Source organism: Dermochelys coriacea, chromosome 1, assembly GCF_009764565.3.
Source record: "Dermochelys coriacea isolate rDerCor1 chromosome 1, rDerCor1.pri.v4, whole genome shotgun sequence".
NCBI classification, from domain to species: Eukaryota; Metazoa; Chordata; order Testudines; family Dermochelyidae; genus Dermochelys; species Dermochelys coriacea.
The window spans coordinates 85,164,674-85,192,320 of record NC_050068.2 but is presented as its reverse complement, the minus strand read 5'-3'; positions in this window follow the sequence as shown (position 1 = coordinate 85,192,320).

The window sequence follows — 27,647 nt, the reverse complement described above, 5'->3', positions numbered from 1 at the left end:
TCTGCAAATGTTACTGTGAGAAAGGATGAGCTCATGCTGGTTTTCCCTTCCTGTGGGATTCCCACCTGCCTGTATGCAATAGGCCTTCCATTGTTTTGATTCCACCATGCTTAATTTAAATGGGAGACAGCTATGATGTTCTATCCTGTCTGGGAGAGGGTCCTATTTCTCCCTTTATTAAGATACAGACTGTAAAGCCTACTATTTGTGAGTATCCATAATTCCATATATATTACAATGATATTAATTATCAGTGTGTCATAGGCTTTCATAAAACACCTCAATCAATAAACTTTTATAACACAGTAACATTGTATACAATCAGTTGATTCAATTGCTGATAACTTGAGGTTCAAAGGCCCTTTCTTTACAGCCCAGATAAAGTTTATCTTCCCAGCTGGAAGCTGTCTCTTCCACTCATTTGTTAACTTGATGACTTTGTTTACTTAATATGTAAATGGATCTTCATTGTCTCTCCCTAATAACTGGGCTGGCCAGACGAGAAAATGTACATTCCTTCGTCTGGGGCAGACCTGTTTACCAATTCCCCCAATATGCCTGGTTTAAACTAGGGCTGTCAAGTGATTAAAAAAATTAATTGTGATTAATCACACTGTTAAACAATAATAGAATACCATTTATTTAAATATTTTTGGACATTTTCAAATATATGTTTCAATTACACCATAGAATACAAAATATACAGTGCTCACTTTATATTTATTTTTATTACAAATATTTGCACTGTAAAAAACAAAAGAAATAATATTTTCAATTCACTTAATATAAGTATTGTAGTGCAATCTCTTTATCATGAAAGCTGAACTTACAAATGTTGAATTTTGTACAAAAAAATAACTGCATTCAAAAATAAAACAATGTAGAACTTTAGAGCCTACAAGTCCACTCCATCCTACTTCCACCAATTGTTCATAAAAACAAGTTTGTTTACATTTGCAGGAGATAATGCTGCCAGTTTCTTGTTTACAATGTCACCTGAAAGTGAGAATAGGCATTCACATGGCCCTGTTGTAACCAATGTTGCAAGATATTTATGTGTCAGATGAACTAAAGATTCATATGTCCCTTCATGCTTCAACCACCATTCCAGAGGATATGCATCCATGCTGATGACAATAACAATAACAATCCAAAGCAGAGTGGACTGATGCATGTTCGTTTTCATCATTTGAGTCAAATGCCACCAGCAGAAGGTTTTGTTTGTTTGTTTGCTTTTTGGTGGTTTAGGTTCTGTAGTTTCTGCACTGGAGTATTGCTCTTTTAAGATGTCTAAAAGCATGCTCCATAACTCGTCCCTCTCAGATTTTGGATGGCACTACAGATTCTTAAACCTTGGGTCGAGTGCTGAAGCTATTTTTAGAAATCTCACATTTGTACCTTCTTTGCATTTGTCTAATCTGCAGTGACAGTGTCGTAAATCAAACAACATGTGCTGGGTCATCATCCAAGACTGCTATAACATGAAATATATGGCAAAATGCAGGTAAAACAGCAGAGGACATACAAGTCTCCCCCAAGGAGTTCAGTCAGAAATTTAATTAAAAAACTTTTTTTTCATCAGCATGGAAGCATGTTCCCCAGAATGGTGTTTGAAGCATGAGGGTATATGAATGTTTAGTATATCTGGCATGGAACTACCTTGCAACATCAGCTACAAAGGTGCCATGCGAATGCCTATTCTCACTTTCAGGTGACATTGTAAGTAAGAAGCAGGCAACATTATCTCCAGTAAATGTAAACAAACTTATTTGTCTTAGTGATTGGCTGGACAAGAAGTGGGACTGAGTGGACTTGTAAGCTTTAAAGTTTTACATTGTTTTGGTTTTGAGTGCAGTTATGTAACAAAAAAAATCTACATTTGTAAGTTACACTTTCACGATAAAGATTGCACTAAAGTGGTTGTTTGAGGTGAACTGAAAAAATACTATTTCTTTTGTTTATCATTTTTACACTGCAAATATTTGTAATCAAAATAATATAAAGTGATCAGTGTACATTTTGTATTGTATGTGTTATAGAAATCAATATATTTGAAAATGTAGAGAAACATCCAAAATATTTAATAAATTTCAATTGGTATTCTATTGTTTAACAGTGTGATTAATCACAATTATTTTTTTTTATTCGCAGTTAATTTTTTTTAGTTAATCACATAAGTTACCTGCAATTAATGCACATTCCTAGTTTAAAAATGATTTAGTCATTATTCCAGCATATATCCATAACTTTTAATACACACCTTACACATGCATCATGCACAAATATAAATGATCAGTGAGTTATTAGTTTTCAATTGACATGTAAGGTGTGAATATCAGAGTGTTTAGGGTCATACTTTCAGATCAAGATTTATGTCACTCAGGCTTTGTCTACACTGGCAAGTTTCTGCACAGTAAAGCAGCTTTCTCCCGAGGTGTATACACTGCCAAGCCACTTTCTGTTTGCTCGGTAATGAGTGCAGTAATCTCAGCGCATCTTTCCAGGTGAACATACCTGCTCCACGCAACAGGAAATCCCCCGCTTGGAGCAGTGCCAAGCGGCTGGACATCATCAGTATTTCGGGAGAGGAGGCTGTCCAGCCCCAGCTGCACTCCAGCCATAGGAATTATGATATCCATGGACAGATTTCATGATGCATGACATAAAGGGGCCATGACTGGGACACACTGCTGTGAAGGGTCAAAGTGAAGAAACTGTGGAATACCTATCACAAGGCGCAGGAGGCAAAGTGTAGCTCCGGTGCTGCACCCATGAGCTGCCTGTTCTACAAAGAGCTGGACCCGATACTCAGTGGCGACCCCACCTCCACTGCAAAGGCCACTATGGATACTTCCATGGTTCACGTGCCAGTCAAGAGTGGACTGAGCCAGGAGAAGGACATTTTTGACCAGGATGTGGAGGGAGAGAGGGACCCAGAGGCAGAGGACGACTCGGAGGTCAGTGATGCATGCAGCCTGGAGCTCTTTTCTATCCTGGAGGAGACTAGCCAGTCACAGCTGTTGGATCTTGGAGAAGCACAAACAGGAGAGAAGGCCCTGGGTAAGTGGATTTGATTTTGGGAATCGCTGAAGTGAGTTGTTGGGGCCAGGAGGGTTGCAGAGAGAAGGTTTGTGTCTGTATGTTGTGCGTTCCACCACATGCCTAGTCTTCAGCCCCCAACTAAAACCTCTCCAACGCATCATCAAGGATCTACAACCTATCCTGAAGGATGACCAATCACTCTCACAGATCTTGGGAGACAGGCCAGTCCTTGCTTACAGACAGCCCCCGAATCTGAAGCAAATACTCAGCAGCAACCACACAACAGAACCACTAACCCAGGAACCTATCCTTGCAACAAAGCCTGTTGCCACATATCTATTCAGGGGACACCATCATAGGGCCTAATCACATCAGCCAGACTATCAGAGGCTCGTTCACCTGTGCATCTACCAATGTGATATATGCCATTATGTGCCAGCAATGCTCCTCTGCCATGTACACTGGCCAAACTGGACTGTCTCTATGTAAAAGAATAAATAGACACAAATCAGATGTCAAGAATTATAACATTCAAAAACCAGTTGGAGAACACTTCAATCTCTTTGGTCACTCGATTACAGACCTAAAAGTGGCAATTCTTCAACAAAAAACCTTCAAAAACAGCCTCCAATGAGAGACTGCTGAATTGGAATTAATTTGCAAACTGGATATAATTAACTTAGGCTTGAATAAAGACTGGGAGTGGATGTGTCATTACACAAAGTAAAACTTTGGGGGGGGGGGGGAAGAAGAGGCATTGCTGCACACAGGCGAGCCACATAATGGCCAGGGCAGAAGCCACAGTCTTGGAGAAGACTCTCCCTTGATTCCCTGCTCACCCTCAGCAGTGAGATATCTTCCATAATGAACACATTCTGTGGAAAATGTGAGGACAGGAAAGATTATCAGGCCCCCACTACAGTGCTGCCTCTCCCCAAGAGCCATGTGCCCAGTGTAGAGTAGGGTCCGGGAACACTGATTTACCCTGCCCCTGTGGCTACTCACCATTTTGGAGGTCTTGTAGCTCATGTGTGCTTGCCTGGAGTCAGCCAGTTAGTGACAGCTATATGAATAGTGGTGTTCTCTGTGTGGCAAACAATACTGCTTCTGTAAAATGTTGTATTTTGGCTTCACAGGGATGACCTTGGGAGCCCAGTGTGAGGTAGTGGGGATTTTCCCTCGTTATTTTGCATGTGAGCCTATGTGAGTCTTACTGTTTTGCATGAATGCTGTCTGTGTCTCAGTGTTCCTGTGTAGTGCACCAACATCTAGGTGGTGGGAATAAGAGTGTGTGACTTTTTCTGGGGCTGCTCCAGCAGCCTGCATGGATCCTATGGCTGCCCCTTCATAACCTGAGCCCAGGAGAGGGATGCGACCAGGTGACTCTTGTCCCGGGAAGTGAGACAAAGGCAGGAGGAGGAGGAGCAATGGGCAAGGCAGGGGCCAGGCAGCTGAAAGTGAGTCAGTCTTGCATGGCTTGAGGCACAGAGGGAGGGCCAGAGCCCTGGCTCTGGGCTCCCCTTTCCCCCAGGATGGACTTGGGTGAAAGTCATGGATTTCTGTGCTAACAAGCTCTGATCTATGCTGCGTTCCTGTTGACTAATAAACCTTCTGTTTTACCGGCTGGCTGAGAGTCATGTCTGACTGCGGAGTTGGGGTGCAGGGCCCTCTGGCTTCCCCAGGAGCCCTGCCTGGGCAGACTCACAGCAGGAAGCGCATGGTATAGAAGGGGATGCTGAATACTCTGAGGTCAGACCCAGGAAGGTCAAAACTGTGTATGTTTCTTGCCCTGGAGACAGTATGCTCAGAGAGAGGGGGCATGATTCCCCAGATTCCTGACAGGCTTTGTATGGAGTAGTTCCAGAGCATCGCCTCGGTGAGCCGTGACAACTGGTGGCAGTGGTGGGATAAATTGCATTCTGTGGACAGAGCATCCTGCAGTAAGTGACTGGGGAGTAGTAAAATGAAGGGGAATTAGTGAGAAATGGGTGTGTTGAAGGCTCCAATAGGTGCGGTTCCAGGAGGTGGAGGCGCCTACCGCTTAACCCCGAGAGAGAGAGTGGAGTCCCGAGAAGGGCTGTCACACTGAAGGGGTTCCTCCCAGGGATCATGGGTAGCTGAGAGAGCACAGGCCTGTGGTTTCTGACACATGAAACATAGAAATGTACTTACATTTAATCTTCAGTCATTTTTTACAATTAATTTGCATACCACTCATAATCACAATTATGAATATTAACATAATCGCTCTTTCAGTGTACCAGTTACTCACCTTTCATCCCACACTTTATGTAGAAATTAAGTCTATATAACCCTCCTGCCATTTTACTTCATGCTAGAGAGATCTCCATTATTTTGAAGTGAGCTGTAGCTCACGAAAGCTTATGCTCAAATAAATTTGTTAGTCTCTAAGGTGCCACCAGTACTCCTTTTCTTTTTGCATTATTTATCCTGTGAGATATGAATAGGAACATTTACATAATGAATCACTCAGCTGCCTGATGTGTCTTTCAAAGTTTTCAAAACTTAAAAGATACATTTTAAGAACAGTTTAGTCATCTCAGCAACAGTACAATCTTTTCCCACTATATGCCAATGGTAAAAATAAATTACCTGTACTATTAATTACCTCTACTTCAACTGCCCATCAAACAATAGTGTTATACAACTCTTATAGTAGGTGTTCAACATTTATTTATTATAAAAGTGTTTGCTGTGCAAAGTGTTGGATTAAACTATTTGCATTCAGAACTGGCTACAAGATAAGTAGGGTAATATGAGTTAACACTGCTTCCAGCAGCTCCTATTGGCCTGGAGCAGCGAACCTGCGGATGCGTTAGGTAAACAAACCGGCCCGACCCGCCAGGGGCTTTCCCTGCACAAGCGGCAGAACAAGTTTGGGAACCACTGAGTTAAACATATCTTTTTGCAAAAGAAATTGTAAAAGTGAATAAAGTTTCTTAGTCTTTTATGTAGTTAATGAGATGGAAAAACTTACTATAACATGCAAAATAACTGAGAACCCTCATGATTTATGTGCCACCAGATGCTACTTGTTACCTATAAAGGTGGACAGCTGTCTGTGTTCCCTTTCTGTGATGTAAGCCGGGGAGAAATGCCAACTGTGTGTGACCCTTATTTGATTGTATTTTATTGGTGGTAAGTACAGTCTCACATGGATCACTGAGGGAAACAAACTCCTGGTTGTCTTGTTGTCCCTACCCTTTCAACAGCAGCTCCTGTTAATCTTCCCTTTCAGCTGCAGATGTGGTTGGAACTTTGTCTTCTCTATATATCCAGCAATAGGGAAAATGGATGTGACCATCCCTTCTCCCCCACTTTTGCAGATCACCTTCAAGGAAGAGCTCTGATTTTGGTCACATAAATCATCCATGTACTTCTGCATGGGGGAGATGAGCATACAAAAAATATGCAGGCCTGATTTTGGTCTCAAGCCAGCATAAATCAGGAGTGACTGTTTTAGTCTATGGAGTTACCAGTTTCTTCAACAAACAGCAATGGGGTAGATAATAAAAGCTTGGGAAAGTATCACCTTATTCAAGAGATTTATGTCCCTTCCATTATTTGGGTCTCCTTGTGCACAACAATCATTTCACTGCTTAGAACTAGTGATCCTGATAGAAAGGCTCAAAATCCAGATTGAATACCTTTTCTTAGCTCACCCAGTGTGCTTGGTGTGTTGTTATTGTTACTGAGTTATACAGTCCTGTTTCATTACTAATAAAAAGAAAAGGAGTACTTGTGGCACCTTAGAGACTAACAAATTTATTAGAGCATAAGCTTTCGTGAGCTACAGCTCACTTCATCAGATGCTCATGAAAGCTTATGCTCTAATAAATTTGTTAGTCTCTAAGGTGCCACAAGTACTCCTTTTCTTTTTGTGAATACAGACTAACACGGCTGCTACTCTGAAACCTGTCATTACTAATAAAGTAAGTCTTTCAGTTATAATCAGGACATTTGCAGGACCATGATCATTTTAGTCATTTTCATACATTTGCAATGTTTGTGTCTTTATCTAAATTTCATCTAAAGTTCAAATAGTCTGTTTTTCCTCTTGAAAGATTATTGAATTGATAAAGATGCCGGAATAAACTGAAAGTTTGAGTTTTCTAATAGTAAGGAAGTGAAAAGTTCATTTATTTTTAAATAAACAAAGAACGTAGAGAATAAATGAACAAAACCCAAATCAGACCAAAATCTACTTCATGTATCCTTTGTGTAGCTAACATAACCTTTCATAGATAAATCCCAGAACTGTCCCTGGGATATATCCCCTTTGGGATATACAATAGACACATTTTTTCTTTTGTTTTTGTACCTGTTAAATGTTCCTTGCTTATGAACATTAAAAATAAAATACCATTCTCAAAAAAAGCCAGGAAGATGAGCCTGTGTACTTTCATGAATACCAATAATAGTTTGGAGCCTGTTAAAAAAACATGTATAATACACAGTCCACATTTGATAATTCCATAGCATTTTCACTCATATTGTGCTGTTCCTGCTAATTTACAATATTCATTTATGCAGTATTTGATGGAATTTATTATGAATGGGCTATTTTGGCACAAGTATGAGCTGAATCATGTTGATATCGAATGTAATATTTCACATTAACACAGCACCATTCTTCTTAAAAGCTTCTAAAGTGCTTTACAGACATTAGCTAATGAAGTATTTAACTAATTAAGTTTCACCACTGTGATGGGGTGTTCACTCCACACCAGAAAGGAAGAGATTAAAAGCAGCATAGGATGGCTGCACAGGGAGCAGCTAATCAAAGAGATGCTTCATACAACAGCCAATCAGGGCTGAGCAAGCTCTCATAAATGGGAGCTGCAAGGCAGAGTAGGGTCAGTTGCTGCAAGGATCCTAAGGAGATCTGGCTGGTTGCAGGAAGATAGCATCTTGGACAGAGCAGTTGCTGGCAGTGACCAGGGAAGCATGAGGGATCTCCTGGTTGGCTACTGAGACTTGTGACTGCGAAAAGGGTGAAGAAGGTGCTGGGGTCATGGGGAAGGGATCAAGGAAACTTAAGCAGCAGTGGTGGGAAAGTTAAGGTGAGGCAGCAGAAGGCTGCTATCTACAGGGTCCCTGGACCAGGATCCAGAGTATTTGGCAGACCTGGGTCCCTCACCACTGGGGAAGTGGCTGGACTGTAGAACTGGGAGATACTCATTCCCTCCCTCCCCCAGAAGGGGGAAAACATGGATGTTCGCTTGGCCTGAAAATTATGCTGGACTTGGATTGAAGCAGGTCTGCAGGTAGAGACAACAATGGGAAAGGCACCACAAGAAGAGGGTGCACTAGCTGACAGAGCTAATCCCAGTGATGGCCAGCAGGAGGCACTACTCTGGTGAGTGAAGTCAGCCACAATGACATTGTGAGGGAGTTAAGTGAAAATATATATATAGGGATCAATTCACCTACCATTGTAATGCATCCATCAATAGGGTAAAATGCAGCAGTAGTGTAGAAATAAATAGTTTCTCATTTTAAATAATTCATCCTATGTATATGTTTAGGAACTGGTTAACAAAATCTAATATCTATATGGATACTATTTCTTCTCAAATGTATCAAGTTTTGTCTTAATGCTGAGGGATTAGAGTGCTATTATCTACTGAATTATTATTACTGAATTACACAACTCCCTGTAATTAGGCCCGATTCAGAAAGATATTAGGTACCTAAGTCCCAGTTCTGGCTCTGCTGCAAGCCACAAAACTCCCAGTGAACTCTGTAGGTCCCTAAACTCACTCAACACCTACATTTTCAGGGTAAAACTTCCCTAGGTGCCTATGTTTCTGCCTCCAAGTTTGTGCACTGCTGTCTTTCTCTAGGTATCCAGATGCCCATTTCCTGTCTAAGTCCCAGAGCAATTCACAAATCTGGGGAAAGATACGCCTTCAGCATCCAGACCTGATCTGACAGGCCTTTTGAGAGGCTACGTACTCGATTGTGTGGTTCCCATTCAAAATTTGATTGGAAGAGGAGGAAGTGATGGTATCCATCTTATAACTGGGCTTGGAAGGATCCAATTTTTTTTAGTGGTAAGTGTCAAACATCAATGTCACTGCACACACACAAACTGATAAATTATTTCCATCAATAATAATCAAAATATACAGATAGACAAAGACAGACAAATGCTTCTTAAGAACTTACTAGAATCCCACTTTAACATGTATAAAATGTGTTGTAATGCTATGTTAGTGGAGCTGGACCAGGGTAGCCATTTGGGTAGCTTTAACTTTTTGAATCCCAACATTTACTATTATTAAATGAGTATTGTCTGACACCTGAAAACTTTCTGTAACTGTGAAAATTTTAATTAATAAAAAGTGCCCCAAAATGAACACTGATATTATCTATTGAAATTAATTAAAATAACAAAATTCTGCCTAGCCTATGTATCACTTTTAGCCCAATTGCTGGGATGTGGGAGATCCGGTTCCATTCCCTCTTCGATGTAAGAGAGGCAGAAGGGATTTGAACTGCGGTATTCCACATCCCAGATGAGTGATTTAATTACTGTGCTAAAAGTTACAAGGTGGGCATCACCAGCGCCATATACTGGGGCCATTTTGTGTGGAGAGAGAGGCAGGTGCCTAACTCATTCCCACAAGAAACATCTTTAGGCATCTAGTTCCTGTTCCGGACTGCTAAGTCTGGGCAGCAGAGAGTCACTTATCTCTAAGAGAAGGGTGGAGATTAGGATACACCCCTCTTATCAGCACCTCCCATTGGCTAATTTAGGCAGCTCCCCCCCTCGCTTTTACAGATCACATCCTTGGGCACCTATCTCTCCCCATTCATTGTATAGAGAGTGTAGGCACCTAACTTAAGCTTTGTGGATCACAATACTGTTCCTGTGATTTTTGTAAGTACCTTGAGATGCACTGTCTCAATGTCTAAGTCTTTTCATGGATCCCTCTCTTAGAGGTTTCCCATCCAAGCAGTGATATAAGATCTTGTTTAGCTTCTGAGATCTTATGACATGTAGAAGAAAGATGGGTTTGTAGAGAATGGTATGACCCTTAATGAACGGGGAGTTTTAGATAAGAAGGACACTAGTTAAATTCAAAGAAGGGAATGATGTGGTCTGATTGATGGCAAGGAAGATAATTTTAACACCCTCATTTTGGATGGACTCAAAGAGAATGACTTGAGAATCAGACATGCCAAAGAAGAGTAGTTGCAGTAATGGTAAGGTAGCGGAGGTTTTACTTTCAACCTTAGCTCTATATTTCCTTAGAAATTTTAACATTGCGTTAACACTAGCTTTTCGGTATGGAATTTCATTTTGCTACTTGCTTGGTTTCTGTTGTCATTTTTGGTATTCATAAGAAGGATGAAAATTGCCCCTGAAGCTTTTAAGTTATTTGATTCAAAGCTGTTAGGTTTGATACCTTGGGAACACAGCTGCTTTTGACCAAGGTCTCAGGAAACCAGATAGTTCAAATGTATCGGCAGTTCAGAATTTGGTCTAAATTCAGAGGCATTCAAACATAAGACAAGATCACTTTGCAACACCTTCAGCATTCTAAGGGCTTGGCTACACTTACATTTTATAGCTCTCTAACTTGATGGCTCAGGGGTGTGAAAAATCCACCCCCCCCGAGCACAGCAAGTCAGAGTGCTTTAAAGCACTAGTGTAAACAGGCTCTGAGCACTGGGAGCTGCACTCCTAGTGCTCAGAGCTAATCCCCTCATAGAGGTGAATTACCAGGAGCGCTGGGAGAGCTATTTCCCCGCGCTCACGCATCACCATGCTCACACTTCAAAACGCTTTGAAGTTTCCTGAATAGCCATGCCCTAAGTCATTTAGCCCTTCCCCCAAAGGGAAAAGTCGATCTAAATTACACAATTTGAGTTATATGAATACATTAACTCAAAGCGACGTAGCTTAAATCTACATACCGTGGGGTCCACAGTATGCGACGTCAATGGAAGATGCTGTCCCGTTGACTCCCCTTAATTTTCTTGATCAGGTGGAGTATGGGAGTCGATGGGAGAGCGATTGCTGATCGATTCAGCAGGTCTTCACTACCCCTGCTAAATCAGCTGCCGATGCATTGATCACTGCAGCGTGGGTCCTCCAATAAGTGTAGAAAAGCCCTAGGTTACAAGGAAATTAGGAAAGCTAACAACAAATTTTTCCTTGCATGCCTGAAATTTCTCACTTTAAATACTTGCAACTACAGAATCAAGTTTCTTCAACTCATTTCACTTCTTAGAATTCAGTGATGTCAAAAAGCAAACAAAAAGTCAATGTTGGTATTTCCACTTTTAGTTCTATATAAGCTACACATACAGAAAGAAATCTGATTCAAACATGGGAAAGAGTAGTTTGCTTGCTTTTTCACTATGTGTTTGTGTTTAAAATATCTGAGGTGATTTTGCTTAAAATTTCCTGCTTGGTCACCTCTCAGCTAAGATGAAACACAGAATGGAAGATTGCAGTTGAAATGGTATTTGTTGGGGAAAGTCATAATCATCTGTAAAAGTCAAGCCAGGATTGAAGCTGGAACACAACCCAGATTATAATTAAGGTTATCTATGACCACCTTAATGTAAATTGGCTTTCAACATAAATGAGTTTTCAAAATTAAGTTGTTTAGGTTTTTTGTAAAGGCTGTTACACAGGAACAGTAGAAAGCTGACAATTGAGCAGAAGCTTGTAGAGTTTACATATGTGACTTAAATGGATAAAGCTTTTAAAAATATTAATAATACTTTCAGCTACATTATTTACAATACTTAGAGCTTTTAAGGTGTTTTTCATTTAACAGATGTCAATGTACTGAAGGAATAATAAGACCTTTAAGGTGAAAAAGGGCACCAAATGCTGTTGCCTCTCATCTTATCATCACTATATAATCAACAATCCCATTTAAGAACCGTGTAATAAGTAATGAAATCAAAGAAAATTATTTTAAAAGCTAAAGTAATGAGTTTCAATGTGATAAAGCAAAATGAAAAGGAATGTCAGAAATCAATTACTGCGTTGTAAAATGACTGCAGAAGAAAGACTAATGAAAGCAATAGTCCAGACATCTGCTTTAGTCAATACAGTAGAACCAAAGACTTTTTTCCTTTATCATGATAGTCTGTAGCTAAAGGTTTTGATGTTCAAAAGCATGATTTAGAATTTCTCCCTTTAGTTCCAAGTACTCCAGCATGCAAAAAAGGTATAATATTTGAAACCACCCCCCTAGTATTATCAGGAATTCTCACAAACAAATGGCAAATTCCTACAGAAGAAGCAATACAAATCATAGGAAGATGAATGAAAGTATAAAAGATTTATATAAAAATAGCAGCTTGTTAAGTTTCTTTATTTTAAAATGTACAGAGATAGAATTGTTCCATCCAACCAGAGCACAGGGCACACAGTTCTTTACTAGACAGCTATTTCTCAGTTATGCTACTCCTAGTAGTCTAATCACTTGAGTGTCTCTGATTTGCATACTGACTCATGGTTGCATCTCAAAAATATGTATGTTATGCAAATCCTTGTATTTGGATTGGCAGATGGCTCTCATTATGTAATCAGGACAAAGGGATTATTTCTTAATACTGTGATTTTTTGCAAATCTTTGTTTTGACTGACTACTGCAGTCCCTCTTCTCATAGACTTTAAGGTCAGAAGAGACCATTATCATCTAGTCTGACCTCCTGCACATTGCAGGCCACAAAACCTCACTCACCCACTCCTGGAATAGGTCCTTAACCTCTGGCTGAGTTACTAAACACTGCCCAAGAAAACCTTCCCACAACAAAAATGTCTCTCTCAGTTTCTGTCCTTGTGCTCTCCTTCACCAATTGCAATTTAACCTCACCCTGCCTCCTCAAGGAAAGACTCTTAGCACAGTGCATAAGTAGTTATTTTTTTTCTCTGGCATGAAGGATTTGGGGAGAAGGATATTGAGAAGGCTGAGGCTCTGGTTGTATTATACAGTTTCACCAACAAAATTCATCTCCTGCTGATGGGAAAAGCCATTTGTCGACACAACATTATCTCACATCATTGGTTTTCTGAATATCCATTGATGAAAGTTATCCCAGTCCTCACTCAAAGTAAGTCTCCAGGTGAGAGTTGCAACAATATAGTACCAATCTGAATTCATTGCATTTCCAGGGTAGCCGACTCAGTTGTATTTAAGGTAAACTCTTCAAGAAAAAAGGGAAAGTGGATTTTGTTTAACTATCTATAATCAATAAGTAAAGGGAGGTGACATACATTAATAGATCATATTTTCAATATAAGTTAATTTTTGTTTATATTTGTATTATTTCAAGCACTTTTCTTCTCTTATGTTAAAATTTTACATTAGTTAAATGTCCTTTTCTTTCCAAGACCTTGTTTCCTAACTTGTTTTCTCTGTAAATAATTTAGTGTTAACTAATGTCTGAATATTTTTCAGACTGCCAATATAATACCTTTCAGATGGTTATGTAACACCTATCTTAGCAGTTAATATCCATGAGCTTAGCAATGCTACATTAATGGAATGCTGGGTCCACATACAGATTTCTTTTAATCAATAAGAATAAATATGTAGGCAATTTTAAATAGTTTAATTTTATTGCATATTACAAGCTGTTTTGTTAGCTACTTTTCAAATTATATTTAATGGAATGTTATGGACTCTTAAACAAAAGTAAATTTTTATGGAAAACTGAATACAATTATCCAGCTAGTATGTATTTTTAAGCCTTGTAATGCATCACAAACCTACCACTTCTCCCCCACCACATTAAAAAAGTGCCAACAAAACCCTATCCTAATAGTACATGTAAAGGAGAAGAGCTATTTAAATTGTAGGACAATATTAGCAAAAGAACAAATGGGTATAAATTGGCCATAAATAAATTTAGACTGGAAATTGAAAAGTTTCTGACCATCAGAAGAGTGAGGTTCTGAAACAGCCTCCCAACAGGATTTGTGGAACCAACAACTTAATTAGTTCTAAAATGGACCTTGATAATGTATGAATGGATTATATGACAAGGTAGCCTGCAGTATGACCCAAGAGATCCCTTCTAATTGTATGTCCTCAGTACAGTATATTAGCTTGTCACATCTATAATTGTTTACCAGATCAACAAACACACAAGCTATTTGGAGGCAATATTAGCTCCATTAAGAACCTATTTTTCACATAATTTAATTAAATGTAAAAAGGTTTGTTCCTTCTCAAAACCCCATGAAAGATCAGAATTTTCTCCTCTGTAATTACGTTTTTAAGCCGTGGTACCCATTCACTATGTGAGTCATTTTAGCTGCAGAAAGATAGGGGGAACATTGTTCAGGTTCAAAAAGGACATATCTAGATTTGTAAACCTCGACAAACTTGACCTGAGTGTATGTGCAGAAGGGGGACAGTGAGGCTTGGGGGTGGGAAGATACCAAAATTCCCAGAAAACTTGAAATCTGAGGTTAGCCTTTCTTTGGACTTTAGAGAGAGCTGTGTGCAATTCTAGCTGGGACACACACTTTTTATACTGCAAAACTGCTCTTTTCTTTCATTTTAATTTTGCATGTTTAAAATGAAGCATTACATCATTAGAGATACTAAAGTCTCCTTATCACCTGGAGAGACTGTCACCAGAGTCATCTGTTTTAGCATAGGAATAGGTATATTTACCAACAGGAAACACTTTCAGGCCATCACCCTTATGGAAATGTATAACCTTTGCTCCTTCATGATTAGCAGTTCAAAGAGGGCATAGGTCAGTGGATCTAGTTAAACACATGGTTTACTATAAAATTGCTTACTTTTGAAAATATTCTGACATTTGGTCAGAAGGAATGCTGGAAGCTAGGATGTTTTTAGTTTTTCATTCCTGGCATCAAAATAAGGCAAAAGGTATTGCTATTGATTTAGCATAAAGTTTAGAAAGTATAAATTACTTCAGTCACCCTCATTAAAGATTTTATGCTATTCAGACCTCTGGCAATCTGAACTCTTTGCCCTCTGGTAGTTTCTTTTGGTAATGAGGCCTTGTTGCATACAGCATTATTGAGAATGTTATTGTGGTTTCACCTCATAATAAGCCACCACTGAAAGTTCATCTCTTTCCTTTTCTTTTGACAACTCTTAATATCATTATAATATATTCTGCAGCTTATACTGTTATGGAAATTCCTCTTCACAGAGTTGGAACCATATGAAATCTTACTTCTAAGTCTCACAGTTTGAAAAAATAATTTGACTGTCTCTCACAGGTCAATATATTATTGAGTATTCCTCAATTTTATCGACACTGAAAGAGGTTTATTCTGAAAATACAGCAATTGGGAATTTTTGCTGCCATGGTTATTTGGGCAACCAATAACAGGCACCACATCCGAGAACCTAGGGAAGGGACCATTTTGACAAGTATGCACAATAGTGGGAGATTTTAGGCATGGCATGCTCTTCAAAAAACTTCTCTCTTCCTAACAGCGTCCTTTCAGTTTTACCAGGCTTCAGCTTTAACCTGAAGCCCCTCATCCAAGTGTTGATTTCAGCAAGGCATTGAAAATGATAGGAGATGGTGCTTTTAAAGAGAGGTAGAGCTCAGTATCATCTGCACTACCAGCACTTCAGACAATGTTTCAACTGCTCTCTGCACAGCTTCATATATATGGGGGGAAATTGCCCTGGGAACTCCAAGAGGAGGGGTTTAGCAGTGGAAAACACAGTTGCCCAAACTATCCTTTTGTGTTCAGTCTGAGAAAAATAACCACTGCAAGACACTTCTATTCACCCCTGCAATTTCCTGGAGGTGGGACAGGAGTATCAATAGTACCAAATGACACAGACATACATTTGTCTGTGTAGAGTAGAAGGTAATCAGTTAGAGATACAACTGCTTTCTCTGCACCAGGTCCTGTACTGATGTCTGCTAGAAAGAGATCCCAGACAATGGCAGCTAACAGTTGGAACTTTAGACAGTTTCTGTTTCCAAAAATCTGTGATGTAAGAATGAAGGGTAGGCTTGGGGCTGTGTGGTATGGATTCTGCACAGAGTGGGAATGAAGCACTGGCTGTTTGTGCACATGAATAGGGCTCCAGATAGAAGAAGTCACTGATGGGGAAATCTGGACAGGTGAAATATGCAGAATAAATCGTTTGAGTGACACCCACCTCTGACAGACCTCATCTCCGCTAGGACAATATAAACAACCAACAGGATTGGCTGATGTTGTCAATGGGTAAGATGCTCGGTCCAGTATAAAATTACTGAATCAGTGTCCAGGGGCAAATCAAATCAGATTTAAATCAATTTTGTTTCTTTTAGTAGAACAACAACATTCTGATCCAGGGGCAGCAAAAGAATGTATTTCCAGGTTTCAGAGTAGCAGCCGTGTTAGTCTGTATTCGCAAAAAGAAAAGCAGTACTTGTGGCACCTTAGAGACTAACAAATTTATTTGAGCATAAACTTTCGTGAGCTACAGCTCACTTCATCAGATGCATTTGGTGGAAAATACAGAGTGGAGATTTATATACACACACACAAAACATGAAACAATGGGTTTTATCATACACACTGTAAGGAGAGTGATCACTTAAGATGAGCCATCACCAGCAGCAGGGGGGGGAGGGAGGAAAACCTTTCATGGTGACAAGCAAGGTAGGCCATTTCCAGCAGTTAACAAGAACATCTGAGGAACAGTGGGGGGTGGGGTGGGAGGGAGAAATAACATGGGGAAATAGTTTTACTTTATGTAATGACTCATCCATTCCCAGTCTCTATTCAAGCCTAATTTAATAGTATCCAGTTTGCAAATTAATTTCAATTAAGCAGTCTCTCGTTGGAGTCTGTTTTTGAAGTTTTTTTTGTTGAAGGATAGCCACCGTCAGTCTGTAATCGAGTGACCGGAGAGATTGACGTTTTCTCCAACTGGTTTTTGAATGTTATAATTCTTGACGTCTGATTTGTATCCATTTATTCTTTTACGTAGAGACTGTCCAGTTTGACCAATGTACATGGCAGAGGAGCATTGCTGGCACATGATGGCATATATCACATTGGTAGATGCGCAGGTGAACGAGCCTCTGATAGTGTGGCTGATGTGATTAGGCCCTATGATGGTGTCCCCTGAATAGATATGTGGAGTGGCAACGGGCTTTGTTGCAAGGATAGGTTCCTGGGTTAGTGGTTCTGTTGTGTGGTGTGTGGTTGCTGGTGAGTATTTGCTTCAGATTGGGGGGGCTGTCTGTAAGCAAGGACTGGCCTGTCTCCCAAGATCTGTGAGAGTGATGGGTCGTCCTTCAGGATAGGTTGTAGATCCTTGATGATGCATTGGAGAGGTTTTAGTTGGGGGCTGAAGGTGATGGCTAGTGGCGTTCTGTTCTTTTCTTTGTTGGGCCTGTCCTGTAGTAGGTGACTTCTGGGTACTCTTCTGGCTCTGTCAATCTGTTTCTTCACTTCAGCAGGTGGGTATTGTAGTTGTAGGAATGCATGATAGAGATCTTGTAGGTGTTTGTCTCTGTCTGAGGGGTTGGAGCAAATGCAGTTATATCATAGAGCTTGGCTGTAGACAATGGATCGTGTGGTATGATCTGGATGAAAGCTGGAGGCCTGTAGGTAGGAATAGCGGTCAGTAGGTTTCCGATATAGGGTGGTGTTTATGTGACCATTGCTTATTAGCACCGTAGTGTCCAGGAAGTGGATCTCACCAGCAACTGATAAACTGTATTTATATATATATATATATATATATACTAAATTGATAAACTATAATTTCTATGCATTTAATTGAATTTAGAAATAGAAATAAAATTTTAAGAGTTCTATATTATGAAATAGTTGTATAAATTCATTTGCTATGAACTATAAATATATTTATGCTGTATAATTTTCTTTTGGTCCAGCATTCATTTAATTATGCACTTTAAAATTAAATATGCAGTTAAATTAATTTTCTTTTACATATAAAATATGTATGACAAAATTTATTCATTTCATATGAGTTTTGAAAACTGAAAAGATTTTATGCTCTAAAATATGATTTTACAGTCTAGTATCAGAAGATATTGCAAGCTGTAGAAGATTCTTAATTCCAAATAGCTTTTCCTTTTTACTGCAAGTGCATTTACTGTATAGACACCATTTGAGAGCACAACAGTCTATCCATTATACCAGAGGCCAAATCCTAGAGGTATTAAATTCAATGGGAATTTTACTACTGACTTAATTGGAGATATATTTTCACCCTCAGGAATTGAAGTTTTCCCAAAACCTGTCTCAAACTGAAGCACAGAGAGCATTCCCTGTGAGATCATAAGCAATGTGTGAGCTGATGGAAAATTTCACTGTCCCCCTTTGCATAGCAAAAACAGTGCAGAGGATTGTTCTGTAGCTATCTCCACTGTCAAGCTCCAAAGTAACAGCAACAAGAGAGCTAGCAAGGATAACACAACAGAAGCAGTCTTTCTGTAATAATATTGCAATGTCATGCTTACATCACATCCCAAAGCATGCAGAGCATTCCAAAGCATGCCATTTCCTTGCATCTTCTGTGCATGATGCTGGAAGTAGCTTGTCCATTGTCTGTCAGGTTTTGATTGAGCCGTGTAATGATTTTCAAAATGCAATGAGCTCCTATGTCATTGGTTGAATAACGCACAGTAGACTGCATTTGGAAACCTTTAAAATGGTCACGGTATCACCTCTTATGATCAAGATATTCCATGTGAGCACTATAACCACCACCATTAATTTCATTTTGCATGTCTAAGCTCATTATCTAAATCTTGACTTTTTTTTTTTTTTTTAAAGGTGGCTGTCAGCCCCATATTCATAGATTTTGTTTGTTTGTTTGTTTATCACAGGGAATATTTTCAGGTCTTTCAGGAAACATCAGATCTGTTCATTTTTCCCAGTGATAAGCACCCACCTGCAATATGTACAGCATAGCTCAGAGATTAAATATTTTTCCCCTATACCCGTTAAATCTATGTCCTTTGACATGTGACTATTATCAGGGCATTCTTGATAAAATAGTTCTGTTTTATTTTATCTGGAGCATACCGGATTATCAGATTTGGCAATGTGTCTAAGAATCAGCTATACACAGCATTAAAATTCTCATCTTTGTTCCTTCTTAAAGGTCTGGACTTTGATTTGAGGCACAGATGTAAGGAAGGAGTGATGCATGAACTGAACTACTCTACAAGGAGCCTTAGCAGGTACTGTACCTCACACATCTGTCTCTCTCTTTTATTCTACTTTCTCACAGAAGGCAGTAAATTACTGTTGACCTGTACCAGCAGTAAATTATTACCCTTTGTCTTTGGCATGGTAGCTCAGCTATTCTGGCCAGCAAGTAAGGGGGTGGGTTGGATTGAAGGCTCCACTCATTGTTAGGCCATTCCCTGCCCACCTGGTCAGGGCGAGAGTATGTATCTCATTTACTCCTGCACTCCCAGAAGCAAAGTCTGTGTAGCTTGTGCAAGAGCATTGTATGTGTGTGTGGGGGGGATGTTTTTATTTCCTTTTATCTCTTTTTGTGATTTGAGTCACAATCTAGGACAAAGACAATATTATGTCCTTTCTTCAGCCTTGCTAAGCCGCCATCTAAGTGTGCAAATTGCTACTGTTCTTTCGTTTAGTTTAGTAACGATTGATAACTTACCCTTTATATTATGGTTTAATTTACAAATAATTTTCTATGATTTATTAAATTATCTGAGACATAGTCCAAGTTGCTGGGCTCTGACATCCTATATACAGCATTCAGGTTTGAGGTGAGTGAAATTTTTTGATCAACATTTATTTTCTGCTGAAAAATGCTGATTTGGGTCAACTGAAACATTTCATATGTTTGTGTCGAATTCAGCAAATTGTTTTAGTTGAAACAAAATGAAATATAAAAATAAAGCTGAGTTGCTTTGACATTAACAAGAAAATGTTTCAAACAATGTTCAGATTCAAATTTTACCTCAATTTTATTAAAAAAAACCTGAAAATGAAAAGAAAAATTGGTGGTTGAACACAAGATTTCATTCAACCCAAAAGAAGTTATATTTATTTTTTGATCATCTCAAGAATTTCAAATGTTTTATTTGCACATCTATACTGAGGAGTCTCTTTCTTTTTTTTTTTTTTTTTTTTTTGAAATCTTGCAAAACTGAAGAGGAATGAAATGACTTCCCTGCTTTTGATGAAGTTCAATCTTTAGATACTGCTAAATCATACCTAAGGCTAAGATTTTCTCAGTTATTTTAGTAAAAGTCATGGACAAGTCATGGGTGATAAACAAAAATTCACAGAAGCCTGTGACCTGTCCATGACTTTTACTAAAAATAATTGTGACAAAATGGGAAGTGGGGGTGTCCAGCATCTACCGTTGCTGCAGCTCACAAAGGCTGAGAGCTGAGGGATCCCCTTGCCACCCATGGTGGCTGGGAGCTGTGCGGAGGCTCAGAGCTTCAGTGCCGGCAGCTGGGAGCTGCGGGGGTCATGCATGGTGATTTGGAGCTCCAGGGGCTGCCTGCCACCCATGGCAGCTTGGAGCTCCAGGAGCCACTCATTGCCTGTGGCAACTGGGAGTTCCAGGGCCTGCCCACCGCCAGCCTCAGCTGGGAGATCCAGACTCAGTGGCTAAGAGCTGCAGTATCCCCCACCATGACTCAGAGCTCTGGGGCTGGAAGCTGCCAGGGGTGTCTACACCTGCAGCAGCTGAAAGCTCTGGGACCCCTGCTGGCTGACAGCTCCAGCCGTGGCCCTGAGGCTGAAGCAGAAAATGTCTCAGAGATCTCTGGAAGTCGCAGATTCCATGACTTCCATGACCTCAGTGACATAAATGTAGCTTTAATCATACCTTTCAAAAGTTATTTATCCCTCGAGCTCACAGAAAATACTTTGGAAGAGAAAAAGGTTTTTCCCTTTACAATACATCAAATTGTACAAGCATCAAATATTTTCAAACACTTTTCCAGTGAGAGGATAATCCTTCCTCCCCCATTTAAAAGTATTTTGTGTATTTTATTTCATGTAGCAGAAGATGAACTCTGTAACCTACTATCAGTATTCTAAGAAACCAAGAAACAAATAAGAAGCCACAACTTTATTTCAAAACCCAATTAAAGTTGCTTTGTGAGGATTAGTTATAATACCATTTATGTTTAGTTAAGGAAGAAAAATGATCAAATCATTGGATACAATTTGGATCTATCAGCTCAAAGACAGGAGATCTCTGCCAAGGTCTAATACAGCTTTCCCCCCCACGCCCCAAGTAAATAGCAAATGCATTCTTATTAATATTAATAGAGCAGGATTAGGCCCAGAACTGCCATCAGTGGGAGCAGGATTGGGCCCCAAACCATAAACAAAATTAACTTTGATTAACTAAAAAATGTAATAGGAAGTGCAGGGGTTTTCAAAGAGATTTAACTATATGGAAAGCTTTGCAGTAATAGCTGGTGTTGAAGTAGGGAGAGACAATGGAAGATTATGGAAGATGGGTAACACCAGGAAAGCTTGATCTTCATGTAAGCTGTTTATAGTTTTAAAATGTTTTCTACTAAATGCTTCTGTTCTGAATACATAGCACTTTGCTTTCTGAAGGCTGCTGATCACTGAATAACCTTGGAATTGCCCTGAGAGAGCATAATGGAAAGTAATAACTAAAGTCAGATGTACTGATGTGATTAGAGTGAATTGCAGAAGTATGCAGTTTAAGTCCCTAGTCTAGAGAGTGTGGATTGCAGGATCCTGCCCCGAAAGAAGTGATGGCTAAATGCCTGAAACCTAAGTGGTGTATTCTCAAGGAAGCCACAAAGGGGTCAGTGGTACAGTTACCTCAGGGAACTGTGCTTACAACTATTACTTAGCAAATGCTACTAAGCTCTTACTCAAATTAGGCTTCTAGGTAAAAATTGAAGTTCAGGACCTGCATGGTAGCATTTTCTGAAATGCTTCCAGTTCCACACACAGTGCTAGTTAGGCATAACTGCAAGGTTGCAATGTGTGCATGAGACAATGGTATGGGGAGGAGGGGTTTATGTTTATTGGGAACTGGAGAACTTTTGGGATAAGAGGATCCTGTACAGAAAGGATGAGTTCACTTAAACCAAAAAGTTAAATGTTACTATGGTGGCCTTCTTTGGTATATTCTCTCCCATATGGATGTTAAATTTAATTATGTTATGGTCGCTATTACCGATTGCTGACATGTAAAATTAAAAAGATTGTAGGGGATTTTTTAAACTAAGGGCTAGGGGAAATATGACAGATGCAGGCAAACACATGGCTCGGACAGAGACATACTGGAGGGGAGGCTCAATTAACAGGGATTCTCTCTATCCTAGTAAAAAGAGAGGATAGAAGTTGATAGAAGTACAGGTAGGAAGTTAAGAGAAACATTGAACTAAGAGAGAGAGTCCCATTCAATTACATCATATAATGGTAGACAACCTAAAGATGACAAACTTTATACGTGCTTGTATACAAATGCTAGAAATCTAGATACTAAGATGAGTGAATGTTAGTGCCTAGTATTGAATAAGGATATTGATATAATAGACATTACAAAAACTTGGTGGAACAATGATAATCAATGGGACATGATAATACCAGTGTACAAAATACATAGGAATGACAGAGTAGATTGTGCTGGTGCGGAAGTGGCACTATATGTGAAAGAAAGCAGAGTCAAATTTAATAAAAAAAAAAAATTAAATGACTCAAACTGTACCATAGAATCTCTATGGTTAGAAATTCCATGCTTGAATAGTAAGAGTAGAGCAATAGGAATATACTACCGACCACGTGATTAGGATGGTGATGGTGGTTTTGAAATGCTACAGATAATTAGAGGAGATATAAGAACAGAAATTTAAATAATGATTGGGGATTTCAACCATAGTTGTATTGACTGGGTACATGTTATCTCAGGATGGGATGCAGAGGAAAGTTTCTAGACACCATTAATGACTGCTTCTTGAAGCAGAGAGTTCTGGAACCCACAAGGGGAGAGGGAATTCTTCATTTATAGCTTGTTCAGGAAGGACAGGCAGGGGAAAAAAGGGAGGAGGTGTTGCCTTATATATTAAAAATAAATACACTTGACTGAAGTTGAGAGAGAAATAAGAAACAGACTTGTTGACAGTCTCTGGGTAAGGATAAAATGGGTAAAAAAACAAGTGTGATGTCATGGTAAGGGTTTACTACAGACCACCAAACCAGGAAGAAGAGGTGGATGAGGGTTTTTTTTAAACAATTAACAAAATCATCCAAAGCACAGGATTTTGTGGTGATGGGAAACTTAAACTACCCAGAAATCTATTGGGGAAAGTAACACAGCAGGGCACAGATTACACAACAAGTTCTCGAAATGTATTGGAGACAATTTTTTTATTTCAGGAGGTGGAGAAACCTTCTGGGGGGAGGCTGTTCTAGATTTGATTTTGACAAATAGGGAGAAACTGGTTGAGAATTTGAAAGTGGAAGGGAACTTGTGTGAAAGTGATCATGAAATGGTAGAGTTCACAATTCTAAAATGGTAGGAGGGAGAACAGCACAATAAAGACAATGGATTTCAAGAAGGCAGACTTTAGCAAACTCAGAGAATTGGTAGGTAAAATCCCCTGGGAAGCAAGTCTAAGGGGAAAAACAATTGAAGATAGTTGGCAATTTTTCAAAGAGCCAATTAAGGGCAAAACAAGAGCAAACTATCCCACAGCATAGGAAAGATATGCAAGTGTGGTCTCTTGCCATACTTCCTAACCAGGAGATCTTCAATGATCTAAAATCTGAAAGAGTCCTACAAAAAGTGGAAACTCAGTCAAATTACAAAGGATGAATATAAACAAATAACACAAGTATGTAGAGACAAAATTAGAAAAGCCAAGGCACAAAATGAGATCAAACTAGCTAGGGACATAAAGGGAAACAAGAAAATATTCTACAAATACATTAGAAGCAAGAGGAAGACCAAGGACAGAGTAGGCCCATTACTCAATGAGGGGGGGAAAGACAATAACAGAAAATGTGGAAATGGGAGAGGTGCTTAATGACTTCTTTGTTTTGGTTTTCACCTAGAAGGTTGGTGATGATTGGACATCTAAAATAAATGCCATTGAAATGAGGTAGGATCAGAGTCTAAAATAGGGAAAGAACAAGTTAAAAATTATTTAGACAAGTTAGATGTCCTCAAATCACCAGGGCCTGATAAAATGCATCCTAGAATACTCAAGGAGCTGACTGTGGAGATATCTGAGCCATTAGCAATTATATTTGAAAAGTCATGGAAGACAGGAGACATTCCAGAAGACTGGAAAAGGGCAAATATAGTGCCCCTATATAAAATGGAAAATAAGGACAACCTGGGGAATTACAGACCAGTCAGTTTAACTTCTGTAGCCAGAAAGATAATGGAGCAAATAATTAAGCAATCAATGTGCAAACTCCTAGAAGATAAGGTGATAAATAACAGTCAGCGTGGATTTGTCAAGAACAAATCATGTCAGACTAACCTGATAGCTTTCTTCTTTGACAGGGTAACAAGCCTGGCGTGGGAGAAGGGGGAGATGTGGTATATCTTGACTTTAGTAAGGCTTTTGATACTGTCTAGCATAACCTTTTCAAAGACAAAATAGGGAAATACAACCTAGATGGAGCTACTATAAGGTGGGTGCAAAACTAGTTGGAAAACCATTCCCAGAGAGTAGTTATCAGTGGTTCACAGTCATGATGGAAAGGCATAATGAGTGGGGTCCCACAGGGACCAGTTCTGGGTCCAGTTCTGTTCAATATCTTCCTCATTAATTTAGATAATGTCATAGAGTACACTTATAAAGTTTGTGGATGATACCAAGCTGGGAGGTGTTACAAGTGCTTTGGAAGATAGGATTAAAATTCAAAATGATCTGGACAAACTGGAGAAATGGCCTGAAGTAAACTGGATGAAATTCAATAAGGACAAATGCAACGTACTCCACTTGGGAAGGAACAATCAGTTGCACACATACAAAATGGAAAATGACTGCCTTGGAAGGAGTACTGCAGAAAGGGATCTGGGGGTCATAGAGGATCACAAGCTAAATATGAGTCAACAGTGTAGCATTGTTGCTTTTTTTACAAAAAAGGCAAACATAATTCTGGGATGTATTAGCAGGAGTACTGTAAGACACAAGAAGTAATTCTTCCGCTCTACTCCACGCTGATTAGGCCTCAACTGGAGTATTGTGTTGGGTTCTGAGCGCCACATTTCAGGAAAGAGGTGGAGAAAATGGAGAAAGTCCAGAGAAAAGCAACAAAAATATTAAAGGTCTAGAAAACATGACCTATGAGGGAAGATGGGAAAAATTGGGTTTGTTTCGTCTAGAAAAGAGAAGAATGTGAGGGGACATGATAACAGTTTTCAAGTACATGAAAGGTTGTTACAAGGAGGAAGGAGAAAAATTGTTCTTCCTCAGCTCTGAGAATAGGACAAGCAGCACTGGGCTTAAATTGAAGCAAGGGTGGTTTAGGTTGGACATTAGGAAAAACCTCCTAACTGTCGGAGTGATTAAGCACTGGAATAAATTGCCTAGGGAGGTGGTGGAATCTCCATCATTGGGGATTTTTAAGAGCAGGTTGGACAAACACCTGTTAGGGATGGTCTAGATAATACTGATTCCTTGAGTGCAGGGGACTGCACTAGATGACCTCTTGAGGTCCCTTCCAGTTCTGTGATTCTATGATATGGTTGTAAATGGAGCACAGGATCTGATTCAAGAGGTGAGTATAGCTCAACTGCTTGATAATAGTGGCTATAACATAATTAAATGCAATATATTTTTGGGAGGGAAAATACCAAAGAAGCCCACTACAGTAGCATTTAAATTCAGAAAGGGGAACTACCCAAAAATGAGGAAGCTAGTCAAGCAGAAATTAAAAGGTACAGTCACAAAAGTGAAATCTTTGCAAGCTGCATGGAATTAAAAAAAAACCATAAGAGAAGCTCAAATTAATTATATGCCTCAAATAAAAAACATAATAAAAGGACCAAAAAAGTGCCACCCTGGCTAAACAACAGAGTAAAAGAAGTGGTTAGAGGCAAAAATTATTTTTTAAAATTTGGAAGTCAAACCCTACTGAGGAAAACAGAAAAGAGCATAAACTCAGGGAAGTCAAGTGTAAAAATACAATTAGTCAGGCCAAAAGAATTTGAAGAGCAACCTAGCAAGAGACACAAAAATTAACAGTATATTTTAAGTACATCAGAAGCTAGATGCCTGACAGTTAGTGGGGCCACTGAGTGATCAAGGTGCTAACGGAGAACTCAAGGAATATAAAGCCATTCCAGAGAAGCTAAATGAACTCTTTGCATAAATCTTCACTGTAGAGGAATTGAGGGAAATTCCCAGAAAAAAAACCTATTTTTTTTTGTGTGTGACAAATCTCAGGAACTGTCTGAGACTGAGGTGTCATTAGAGGAGGTTTTAGAACAAATTGATAAATTAAACAGTAATAAGTCACTAGGACCAGATGGTATTAACCCAAGAGCTAACTGTGGTATATAGCTATCACTAAATTTGGTGATGAATCCTAGTCATGTGCCCCCAGAGTCACATTGTGCATATGCTAAGAAGACTTAAATCAGCTTCTGTACTAGATGACTGGAGGATACCTCATGTGACACCACTTTTTTAAGAGGTTCCAGAGGCGATCCTAGTAATTACAGGCCAGTAAGTGTCACTTTAGTACCAGGTAAATTGTGTTGAAATCACAGGCACAGGAACTAGGGTTGCGGCAGGTGCTGCCACACCCACATGTTGCACTGTGAAAAGATTGCTGGTTCTGTCAGAACGAAGCTATCATTATTTCATGATTCTGGAGAATCTGCGAGCTGTGCTTCACCTGTGTGGTGTGAGTGGGAATTATGCTTTTGAACACATGTGGTTTACGGTTTCCACGGCTGGCTTTCAGCACCCCCCACTATAAAAGTGTTCCAGCGGCACTGGTTGAAACTATAGTAAAGAATAGAATTGCCTGACACATAGATTAACATAATTTTGTTGAGGAAGAGTCAACATGTTTTATGTAAATGGAAATCATGCCTCAATCTATTTTAATTCTTTGAGGGGGTCAACAAAAATGTGGACTAGGATGATCCAGTGGATATAGTATACTTGGACTTTCAGAAAACCTTTGACAAGGTCCCTCACCAAAGGCTCTTAAGGAAAGTAGGCAGTCATGGGATAAGAAGGAAGATCCTCTCATGGATCAGTAACGTGTTTAAACATAGGAGACAAAGGATAAAAATAAATGGTGAGTTTTCAGAATAGAGAGAGGTAAATAGTGGTGGTCCCCCAGGGATTTGTACTGGGACAGTACTGTTCAACATGTTCATAAATGATATGGAAATAGGGGTAAACAGTGCGGTGGCAAAATTTTCAGATGATACAGAATTACTCAAGATATTTAAACCCTAAGCTGACTGTGATAAGTTACAATTCGGGATCTCACAAAACTGGGTGACTAGGTAACAAAATGGCAAATGAAATTCAACATTGATAAATGCAAAGTAATACATATTGGAAAACACAATCCCAACTATACATACAAAATGATGGTGTCTAAATTAGCTGTCATC